Below are 12,492 nucleotides of genomic sequence, written 5' to 3' on the forward strand. Positions count from 1 at the left end.
ACTCAGCTTTTGAGGAGGAAAGAACTTGGCTAAGAAAGCCTTGACCAGCTTATCCCAAGAGTTCAGGTTATCCTTAGGTTGAGAGTCCAACCATATTCTAGCTCTGTCTCTTACAGCAAAAGGGAAAAGCATGAGCCTGTAGACTTCAGGATCTACTCCATTAGTCTTAACAGTATCACATATCTGTAAGAATTCAGTTAAGAACTGAAAGGGATCTTCAGATGGAAGTCCATGAAACTTGCAGTTCTGCTGCATCAGAGAAACTAATTGAGGTTTAAGCTCAAAATTGTTTGCTCCAATGGCAGGAATGGAGATGCTTCTTCCATGTAAATTGGAATTAGGTGCAGTAAAGTCACCAAGCATCCTCCTTACATTATTATTATTTTCGGCTGCCATCTCCTCTTCCTGTTCGAAAATTTCTGAAAGGTTGTCTCTGGACTGTTGTATTTTAGCTTCTCTTAGTTTCCTTTTCAAAGTCCTTTCAGGTTCTGGATCTGCTTCAACAAGAATATTCTTGTCTTTGCTCCTGCTCATATGAAAAAGAGGGACAGAAAAATAATAATAATAGGGGTCCTTTTTACCACAGTATAGAGGTCCCTGTGTGAGTAGAAGAAAAGAAGAAGAAAAAAATTCGAACACAGATGGAAGAGGGAGTTCGAATTTGGGTGAGATGAAGTGTTAGTAGATGAATAAATAAATACAAGGAGATGAGAAAGAAGGAGAATTTTCAAAAATAATTTTTGAAAAAGAGTTAGTAATTTTCGAAAATAGTTTTTGAAAAAGGTTAGTAATTTTCGAAAATTAAAATAAAAAATTAAAATAATTAGTTAATTAAAAAGAAATTTTGAAAAAGGGGGAAGATATTTTCGAAAATTAGAGAAAGAGAGTTAGTTAGGTGGTTTTGAAAAAGATAAGAAACAAACAAAAAGTTAGTTAGTTAGTTGAAACAAATTTGAAAATCAATTTTGAAAAGATAAGAAGATAAGAAGTTAGAAAAGATATTTTAAAATCAAATTTTTTTGAAAAAGATATGATTTTGAAAAAGATAAGATAGAAAGATATTTTTGAAAAGATATGATTGAAATTAGTTTTGAAAAGGATTTGATTTTTAAAATCACAATTAATGACTTGATTCACAAGAAATCACAAAATATGATTCTAGAACTTAAAGTTTGAATCTTTCTTAACAAGCAAGTAACAAACTTGAAATTTTTTAATCAAAACATTAATTGATGATGTTATTTTCGAAAATTAGGAGATAAAGATAAGAAAAATATTTTTGAAAAATATTTTTAAAATTTTCGAAAATAACTAAGAAAATTGAAAAGAATTTGATTTTTGAAAAAGATTTTGAAAAAGATAAGATTTTTAAATTGAAAATTTGATTTGACTCATAAAAACAACTAGATTTTAAAAATTTTTGAAAAAGTCAAATCTAATTTTGGAAATTTTAAGAGAGAAAAAGGGGAAGATATTTTTTTGATTTTGTTTGAATTTTCATGATGAGAGAGAAAAACACTAAAAATGCTCAATGCATGGAAATTTTAGATCAAAACAATGAATGCATGCAAGAATGCTATGAATGTCAAGATGAACACCAAGAACACTATGAAGATCATGATGAACATCAAGAACATATTTTTGAAAAATTTTTAATGCAAAGAAAACATACAAGACACCAAACTTAGAAATCTTTAATGCTTAGGCACTAAGAATTCAAGAATGCATATGAAAAACACCATACAACACAAAACAAGAAAACATCAAGATCAAACAAGAAGACTTACCAAGAACAACTTGAAGATCATGAAGAACAATATGAATGCATGAGTTTTTCGAAAATTTTATGCAAATTTTTAAAACATGCAATTGACACCAAACTTATAACATGACACATGACTCAAACAAGAAACACAAAAATATTTTTTTGATTTTTATGATTTTATGATTTTTTTTTGTATTTTCTTTTAGTTTTTTCGAAAATCATTTTGAAAAGGAAAATAAGGATTCCAAAATTTTTAATATGAATTCCAGGAATCTTACAATCTTAATCTAAAGCTCCAATCTGAGGGTTAGACATGGCTTAATAGCTAGTCAAGCTCTAGCATGAATATGCGAGTAATTCATTCAATTTTAAGCCAAAACCTCTGTCCAAAAGAATTTAGACATGGTTTTATAGCCAGCATGCTTTAAGATGCTTCATGAGACTCTAGAATTCATTCTTAAAAATTCAGAAAAAAATTATATTTTTGAAAACAATTTTTTTTTTCGAAAACGAAGGAGAAATTTTTGAAAGATTTTTGAAAAAAATTTTTGAAAATAAAACAAAAGGAAAATTACCTAATATGAGCAACAAGATAAACCGTCAGTTGTCCAAACTCGAACAATCCTCGGCAACGACGCCAAAAACTTGGTGCACGAAATTGTGATCATCAATGGCGCCATCAACATGGTACGCTCAATTGTAATCTCAACTTTTTATCACAACTTCGCACAACTAACCAGCAAGTGCACTGGGTCGTCCAAGTAATAAACCTTACGCGAGTAAGGGTCGATCCCACGGAGATTGTTGGTATGAAGCAAGCTATGGTCATCTTGTAAATCTCAGTCAGGCGGATATAGAATGGTTATGGAGTTTTCGAAAATAAATAATAAAATAGGGATAGAAATACTTATGTAAATCCTTGGTGAGAGTTTCAGATAAATGCATGGAGATGCTTTCGTCCCTCTAAACCTCAGCTTTCCTGCTGTCTTCATCCAATCAATCTTACTCCTTTCTATGGCTGGCTTTATGTAAGGACAGACTGGAATAGGATTCACCCTCCTTTTGCGTCTGTCACTACGTGCAGTACTCGCGAGTTTGAAGCTCGTCACAGTCATTCAATCCCAGAGTCCTACTCAAAATACCACAGACAAGGTTTAGACTTTCCGGACTCTCATGAATGCCGCCATCAATCTAGCTTACACCACGAAGATTCTGATTAAGAGATCCAAGAGATAATCATTCAATCTAAAGTAGAACGGAAGTGGTTGTCAAGCACGCGTTCATAAGGAATGATGATGATTGTCACGTTCATCACATTCAGGTTGAAGTGCGAATGAATATCTTAGAAGCGGAATAAGTTGAATTGAATAGAAAAACAGTAGTACTTTGCATTAATCTTTGAGGAACAGCAGAGCTCCACACCTTAATCTATGGAATGCAGAAACTCTACCGTTGAAAATACATAAGTGAATATAGGGTAAGCATGGCCGAGTGGCCAGCCTCCCGTGGAGGTCTAGAGATCTAAAAATGATCAAAAGATGTCTAATATATTAGTAAAAAGTCCTATTTATAATAAACTAGTTACTAGGGTTTACAGAAGTAAGTAATTGATGCATAAATCCACTTCCGGGGCCCACTTGGTGTGTGCTTGGGCTGAGCTTGAATGTTACACGTGCAGAGGCTCTTTCTGGAGTTGAACGCCAGGTTGTAACGTATTTCTGGCATTCAACTCTGGTCTGTGACTTGTTTTTGGAGTTTAACTCAAGACAGCAGCGTAGAACTGGCGTTCAACGCCCTTTTACGTCAGCTAAACCCGTTCAAAGTATGCACTATTATACATATTTGGAAAGCCCTGGATGTCTACTTTCCAACGCAATTGGAAGCGCGCCATTTTAAGTTCTGTAGCTCCAAAAAATCCACTTTGAGTGCAGGGAGGTCAGAATCCAACAGCATCAGCAATCCTTCTTCAACCTCTGAATCTGATTTTTGCTCAAGTCCCTCAATTTCAGACAGAAAATACCTGAAATCACAGAAAAACACACAAACTCATAGTAAAGTCCAAAAATGTGAATTTAACATAAAAACTAATAAAAACATCCCTAAAAGTAACTAGATTCTACTAAAAACATACTAAAAACAATGCCAAAAAGCGTATAAATTATCCGCTCATCAATGTTCATCTTAATCTTCAAAGTGTTCTTGGTGTTCGTCTTGACATTTAAAGTGTTCTTGCATGCATTAGTTGTTTTGATTCATAATTTTTATGTTTTGTTCCAATTTGGTGTTTTTCTCGTTCTTCATTAAAAATTCAAAAATAAAAAAAATATCTTTCCTTTATTCTTCTCATAAAATTTGAATATTTGAGTTGACTTTTTCAAAATTTTTAAAATCTAGTTGTTTCTTATTAGTCAAGTCAAATTTTTAATTTAAAAATTCTATCTTTTTCAAACCTTTTCAAAAATCAAATCTTTCTCATTTTTTTCATATCTTCGAAAACTTTTTAAAATGATTTTCAAAATCTTTTTTTTTTTAATTTCATTTTATAATTTCAAAATCTTTACTAACAATTAATGTGATTGATTCAAAAATTTTAAAGTTTGTTACTTGTCTATTAAGAAAGGTTCCATCTTTAAATTTTAGAATCTTATTTTTTGGTTTCTTGTTAGTCAAGTAATCAACTTTAATTTTCAAAATCAAATCTTTTTAATCTCCTTTTCAAATCTTTTTCAAAATCTTTTCTAACTTCTTATCTTTTCAAATTTGATTTTCAAATCTTTTTCAATTAGCTACTTGAATTTTTTTTAAAAAATTTTCTATTTCAATCATATCTTTTTCAAAACCACCTAACTAATTTTTCCTCTCTAATTTTCGAAAACTCTTCCCCACTTTTTCAAAATTCCTTTTTAATTAACTATTTGTTTTAAATTCTAATTTAATTTTATTTTATTTTTCTTTTTAAATTTCAAATTATAACTAATAGTCAAAATAAAAACAAATTTTTTTTTATTTATTTTATTTAATTTTCGAATTCTTTCCCCTCTCATCTTTTTCTATTTATTTAATTATCTACTAACACCCCTCTTCCATTCAAAAATTCGAACCCATTCTTCTCCTCTGTGTTCGAATTCTTATCTTCTCCTTCTTCTACTCACATAAAGGAATCTCTATATTGTGACATAGAGGATTCCATATTTTCTTTTCTGTTCTCTTCTTTTTCATATGAGCAGGAACAAGGATAAGAACATTCTTGTTGAAGCTGACCCTGAACCTGAAAGGACTCTGAAGAGAAAGCTAAAGCACAACTCTCTAGAGAAAATCTGACAGAAATTTTTGAAAAAGAAGGAGACATGGCCGAAAATAATAACAATGGTGGAGATGCAAGGAAGATGCTTGGTGACTTTATTGCACCTTCTTCTAGCTTCCATGGAAGAAGCATCTCACTTCCTGCAATTGGAGCAAACAATTTTGAGCTTAAGCCTCAATTGGTTTCTCTAATGCAGCAGAATTGCAAGTTTTATGGACTTCCAATGGAAGATCCTCATCAGTTTTAAGCTGAATTCTTGTAAATCTATGACATTATCAAGACCAATGGAGTTGATCCCGAGGTCTACAGGCTTATGCTTTTCCCTTTTGCTGTAACAGACAGAGCTAGAATATGGTTGGATTCACAACCTATGGATAGCCTGAACTCTTGGGATAAGCTGGTCAGTGCTTTCCTGGCCAAATTCTTTCCTTCTCAAAAGATGAGCAAGCTTAGAGTGGAAATCTAAACCTTCAGACAGAAGGAAAGAGAGTCCCTCTATGAAGCTTGGGAAAGATATAAGCAACTGATCAAAAAGTGTCCTACTGACATGCTTCCAGAATGGAGCATCATAAGTATATTCTATGATGGTCTGTCTGAGTTGTCAAAAATGTCATTGGACTATTCTGCAGGAGGATCTCTTCACGTGAAAATCCCTGCAGAAGCTCAGGAACTCATTAAAATGGTTGCAAACAACCAGTTCATGTACACCTCTGAGAGGAATCCTGTGAACAATAGGACGCCTCAGAAGAAGGGAGTTCTTGAAATTGATACTCTGAATGCCATATTGGCTCAGAACAAAATATTGACTTAGCAAGTCAATATGATTTCTCAGAGTCTGAATGGATTGCAAGCTGCATCCAACAGTACTAAAGAGGCATCTTCTGAAGAAGAAGCTTATGATACTGAGAACCCTGCAATAGCAGAGGTAAATTATATGGGAGAACCCTATGGAAACACCTATAATCCTTCATGGAGAAATCATCCTAATCTCTCATGGAAGGATCAACAGAAGCCTCAACAAGGCTTCAATAATAATGGTGGAAGAAATAGGTTTAGTAATAGCAAGTCTTTTCCATCATCTTCTCAGCAACAGACAGAGAATTCTGAACAGAGCCATTCTGGCCTGACAACCATAGTCTCTGATCTATCCAAAACCACACTAAGTTTCATGAATGAAACAAGGTCCTCCATTAGAAATTTGGAGGCACATGTGGGTCAGCTGAGTAAGAAGATTACTGAAACTCCTCCCAGTACTCTCCCAAGCAATACAGAAGAAAATCCCAAGAGAGAGTGCAAGGCCATAACCTTACTTGGTGTGGCCGAATGCCCAGAGGAGGAAGAGGACGTGAATCCCAGGGAGGAAGACCTCTTGGGACGTCCTCTGAATAGAAAGGAATTCCCATTTGAGGAACCAAAGGAATCTGAGGCTCATACAGAGACCATAGAGATTCTATTGAACTTTCTTCTGCCATGCATGAGCTCTGATGAATACTCTTCCTCTGAAGAGGATGAAGACACTATTGCAGAGCAAGTTGCTAAGTATCTAGGAGCAATCATGAAGTTGAATGCCAATTTATTTAGTAATGAGACTTGGGAGGATGAACCCCCCTTGCTCACCAATGAACTGAGTGCAGTAATGAGGTAAACTTTACTTCAGAAGAAACCGGATCCCTGAAAGTTCTTCATACCTTGTACCATAGGCACCATAACCTTTAAGAAGGCTCTATGTGACCTGGGGTCATGGATAAACCTCATGCCCCTATCTGTAATGGAGAAATTAGGAATTTTTGAGGTACAAGCTGCAAGAATCTCACTAGAGATGGCAGACAAATCCATGAAACAGGCTTAGGGACTAGTAGAGGACGTGCTAGTGAAGGTTGAAGGCCTTTACATCCCTGCTGATTTTATAATCCTAGACACTGGGAAGGATAAGGATGAATCCATCATCCTTGGCAGACCCTTCCTAGCCACAGCAAAAGCTGTGATTGATGTAGACAGAGGAGAGTTGGTCCTTCAGTTGAATGAGGACTACCTTGTATTTAAGACTCAAGGTTCTCCTTCTGTAACCATGGAGAGGAAGCATGAGAAGCTTCTCTCAATACAGAGTCAAACAAAACCCCCACATTCAAACTCTAAGTTTGGTGTTGGGAAGCCACAACCAAACTCTATGTTTGGTGTTGAGAGGCCACAACCAAACTCTAAGTTTGGTGTTAAGAGGCTCCAACCTTGCTCTGATTATCTGTGAAGCTCCATGAGAGCTCACTGTCAAGCTATTGACATTAAAAAAGTACTTGTTGGGTGGCAATCCAATGTTATTTAATTATATCTATTTATTTTCCATTGCTATTTTATGTTTTCTTTAGGTTGATGATCATGTGAAGTCACAAAAACTACTGAAAAATCAAAAATAGAATGAAAAACAGCATTAAAAACAGCTCACCCTGGAGGAAGAGCTTACTGGCATTTAAACACCAGTAAGAAGCATCAAACTGGCATTTAAACGCCAATAAGAAGCATTAAACTGGCGTTTAACGCCAGAAAGAAGCATCAAGCTGGCGTTAAACGCCAGAAACAAGCAGCAAGCTGGCGTTTAACGCCAGACATGCATTCTAAGGGCATTTTGCACGCCTACTTGGAGCAGGGATGCTAAGTCCTTGACCCCTCAGGATCTGTGGACCCACAGGATCCCCACCTACCCCACCTCTTCTTCTCTCCTCTTCACACCTTTTCATAACACTCTTCCCCAAATATCCTTCACCAATCACCTCCACACCTCTTCCCCATAAACCCCACCTACCTCCAAAATTCAAAATTTTTTCCCTCCCAAACCCAACCCTAAATGGCCGAAACCTACCCTCCCCCCCACCCTTATATAAACCCCTCAACACTACTCCACTTTCACACATTACATCCACCACTTCTCCACCTTGGCCGAATATACCTTCTCCCTCCATCTCCTCCATTTTCTTCTTCTTCTATTACTTTATTTCTTCTTTTACTCGGGGACGAGCAAACCTTTTAAGTTTGGTGTGGTAAAAGCATTGCTTTTTATTTTTCCATAACCATCAATGGCACCTAAGGCCAGAGAAACCTCAAGAAAGAGGAAAGGGAAGGCAATTGCTTCCACCTCTGAGTCATGGAAGATGGAAAGATTCATCTCAAAGGTCCATCAAGACCACTTCTATGAAGTTGTGGCCAAGAAGAAGGTGATCCTTGAGGTCCCTTTTAAGCTCAAAAAGAGCGAGTATCCGGAGATCCGACAAGAGATTAGAAGAAGAGGATGGGAAGTTCTCTCTAATCCTATTCAACAAGTCGGAATCTTAATGGTTCAAGAGTTCTATGCAAACGCATGGATCACTAGGAACCATGATCAAAGTATGAACCCAAGCCCAAAGAACTGGCTTACAATGGTTCGGGGGAAATACTTAGATTTCAGTCCGAAAAATGTAAGGTTGGCATTCAACTTGCCAATGATGCAAGAAAATGCACACCCCTACACTAGAAGGGTTAACTTTGATCAAAGGTTGGACCAAGTCCTCATGGACATATGTGTGGAAGGAGCTCAATGGAAAGTTGACTCAAGAGGCAAACCGGTTCAATTGAGACGACCAGACCTTAAGCCTGTAGCTAGAGGATGGTTGGAGTTCATCCAACGCTCAATTATTCCTACTAGCAACAGGTCTGAAGTTACTGTAGATCGGGCCATCATGATCCATAGTATCATGATTGGGGAGGAAGTGGAAGTTCATGAGATTATACCTCAAGAACTCTACAAGGTGGCTGACAAGTCCTCCACTTTGGCAAGGTTAGCTTTTCCTCACCTCATTTGCCACCTCTGTAATTCGGCTGGAATTGACATAGAGGGAGATATCCTTATTGATGAGGACAGGCCCATCACTAAGAGAAGGATGGAGCAAACAAGAGATCATGGACCTCAACAAGAGCATGAGAAAATTCCTCAACATGAAATCCCTGAGATGCCTCAAGGGATGCACTTCCCTTCACAAAACTATTGGGAGCAAATCAACACCTCCCTAGGAGAATTAAGTTCCAACATGGGACAGCTAAGGATGGAACACCAAGAACACTCCATCATTCTCCATGAGATTAGAGAAGATCAAAGAGCTATGAGGGAGGAGCAACAAAGACAAGAAAGAGATATAGAGGAGTGATGACATGTCATCATGTCATTTTTTTCTATGCTTTTTCTTTGTTTTTTTAATAGGTTTTATGCACTTTCTTGAGCCATAAGTAAGCCATTTGGGTAGAATTTCATGTTGTCCTTAGATTCAATCAACCATGGATAAATTGATGCATTTTTATGAGTTTTTGTACCATAATCACTTGAATTTCAAGAAGAAGAAGAACTCTCATGATTATAGCACAGCTTTGATGCAATTGTTGATTGATGATAGGTGGAAAGAGGTTTGGAAGAAGGTTGAAGAAAAGGGAATGGCAAAAAGCAAAGAAAGGAACTCACGTTTGAGCTCAAGTTTGCCTCAAACTTGGACTCAAACATGAAGAAGAGCACAATTTCACCCTGGATGCATGCCAAGTTTGCGCCAACGTTTGCCTCAAACTCGAGGTCAAACGTTGCTCCTCACAGCCTGAAGGGGTATACTTCCAACAAGAATAACTTGAGTTATAGAGCTCCAAATGAGGTGATTCAAAAAGCAATGGAAAGTAGGAATCGAGAGATTTCTAAGCATATATGGCACTGCATAGTGGACACTAAAATTGAGGGAGAAAACTGCCCTGAAATGTGCATAAACAATCATGGTGTCAACCTGCAGTGAGGCCAACTGACCTCTGCACCTTCGATGGAGTATAACTCGAGCTGTGAAGCTCCAAACTATGCACTCCCAATGGCATTAAAAAGTAGACATTCAGGGCTTTCCAACAATATATAATAGTATGGGGTAAACAATGCATTTGGGCTTCCAGAATCTGGCATTTTCGACCACGTTTGAGGCAAACGTCGCCTCAAACGTTGCACACCAAAGCCAGCGACCCTGTCCTATTCAAAGGAGCATAACTTGAGTTGTAGATGTCCAATTGAGGTGATTCCAATTGGGTTAGAAAGCTCACATTCAGAGCTTTCCAATCATATATAATAGTCTATAGTGGACATAAAATTAGCAACGTTGACAAGCGGACAAAATAGCATCCCAAGACTTGATGTGCAACAAGTGTCAACGTTTGCGTCCAAGTTGGGCCTCAAACTTGGACTCAAACGCCAATGACAGCAAAATGGCCGTTCTGCATAAATCCTTCACGAAGACGTTTGAGTCAATGTTTGCCTCAAAGGTTGACTCAAACGTGAAGCACCAACATTTCAAATTGTAAACGGATTTCTTCCCAAGTCCAAGAGCAACCATCCGGATCCATCTTCAACCCAATTCCACTCCAAAGCAAACAAAGCCCACATGACTCAAAGGCACACAGAGAAGTTAGATTAGAAATTTCATTTTTGTAAATATTATTTTCATTTTCATTTTGTAAAAGCCTATATAAAGGCATTAGTTTCATTTCACTAGAGGGAGCTCCATTAGAGAACATAGAAGGCGAGCTCCATTAGAGAGCATTAGAGGCTAGCTCCACTAGGGAGTAGTAGGATTAGAGAACTCTCTCTTTAATTTTCATTTTTGTTTTAAATCTTGGATTCAGAGTGGAAGGAATTCTGTTTTCATTCTCTATCTGCAATTTCTCTTGTTCTTCTTCTGCAATTTACTTTTCCATTTTCATTTTGCCATTGTTCTTGTTGGATCAAGGTAGGATTTGAGATCTAGACTTGTTTTCTAGAGTCTTCCACCCCTAAGATCTTCAACATTCTTTTAATTTCTGTAATTTAGCACCAGTCATTTTCTGTTTTTAATTCTTCAAGCATTTTTACTTTCTGTTTCATTCCTCTTCAATTTCCTCTCCTGTATTTTGCAATTTCACATTTCTATTCACATTTAGCTTGGTTTAATTTCCTGCACATTTACACTTTCCTGCAATTTAAATTTCCAGTTGCTTGATCTATTACTTTCTTTAATTTCCAGCACCCACTCCCCTTTACATTTAATGCAATATACATCTCTTGCAATTTAAGTTTCAGCTATTTTACTTTCTTGTTCTTTAAGTTACTTGCAATTTTATTTTCTGCATCTTTTAAATTCCTTGCAATTTACTTTCTGTTGGCTACATTTCACACAATTCACTCAATGTTAGCTTGACTAAACTAATCACCCACTAAAGTTGCTTGATCCATCAATCCCTGTGGGATCGACCTCACTCTAAGTGAGTTTTACTACTTGATGCGACCCGGTAAACTTGCCGATGAGTTTTAGGTGTTTGGAATTTGTTTTCCAAAAAAAAATCCCTCAAGTTTTTTGGCGCCGTTGCCGGGGATTGATTTAGATCAACAATGATTAAGTGGGTGAGAAGTCTAGATTAAGCATTTTTTTTGTTTTTATTCTTGAAACCAAGGTGTTTGTATTTTTGCCTCACTAAGAAATTCTCATCTCTGATATGAGTAATTTCAATTTTCATTGATGTTTACAAAATACAAATGGAGTTCAACTCATCTTATGGTCAAACAAAATTTTATGGGATATTACCCACCATCATCAATCTCTAATGATGGCTGGGGATATCACCAAGAGAATACACATTCTGAGCATTCCAATTCATGGAGATTTGCTTCAGAGACACAAGATGAGCAAGAGAATCATATGGGATACTTCCCACCACCACACAATGATTCAAGTCATTATTCTAATGGTGGCTGGGAGTATCACCAAGGAATGAAAGAGCATCCACCCTCACGTCCCAGTTTCTAATTTGAAAGTTCTTCATCACTTGATTATGCCTCAACACAAAGTTTCCTCCAAAATCCATATAAGTCATCCCATCAGTCACACAACTCATTCCACACCCCTCAACACAACTTTACCACAACACATCCATGTCACCAAAATTTCTCTCAACCTTCATCTCTTGAACTAGCAGATGAGGATTACCTTCAAGCCATTTAAATACATAGAAAACTCGTGGAAAGATACACACAACCCCAATCCTGGAAAGAAATCATCCTCAAGAAGATGAATGGGCCCTTAGAGCAAACAAGGGGGAACTTAGAACCATCAAATAGTGAGGATGAAGACTAATTTGTGGGTGAGGAAGTGGAAAAACAAGAACAAAAGGTCCCTATTGCAAGTGAAATTGCAATAAAGGATGAGGGACATGAGCCAAGGATTTTACAATCACAAAAGCTACTTGAGGTAACAATGAAACATAAAGATTCCCTCCCAAAGGAATTAATGGAAAATCATGAAGAAAAAATGGAGGAAGATACTCAAGAGAATTCACACTCAAGTGAAGTAGAGAAGTGCAAAGAGGAAAAGCTCATGGAACCACCAATGCAAAAAGCTCTTGATGA

At 36.7% G+C, this 12,492-nt stretch overlaps 1 non-coding gene across 1 annotated transcript; it reads right to left on the reverse strand.

Annotated features, from left to right (window-relative positions):
* Window positions 1–5,514: 5,514 nt before the first annotated feature.
* LOC148545830 (small nucleolar RNA R71) lies at window positions 5,515–5,622 on the reverse strand. Its single transcript, XR_015901390.1, has one exon. It is a non-coding gene; the product is annotated as a small nucleolar RNA R71 (small nucleolar RNA).
* Window positions 5,623–12,492: the final 6,870 nt, after the last annotated feature.

Source organism: Arachis ipaensis, chromosome B9 (assembly GCF_059453495.1).
Source record: "Arachis ipaensis isolate K30076 ecotype BB chromosome B9, ASM5945349v1, whole genome shotgun sequence".
Lineage (NCBI taxonomy): Eukaryota > Viridiplantae > Streptophyta > Magnoliopsida > Fabales > Fabaceae > Arachis > Arachis ipaensis.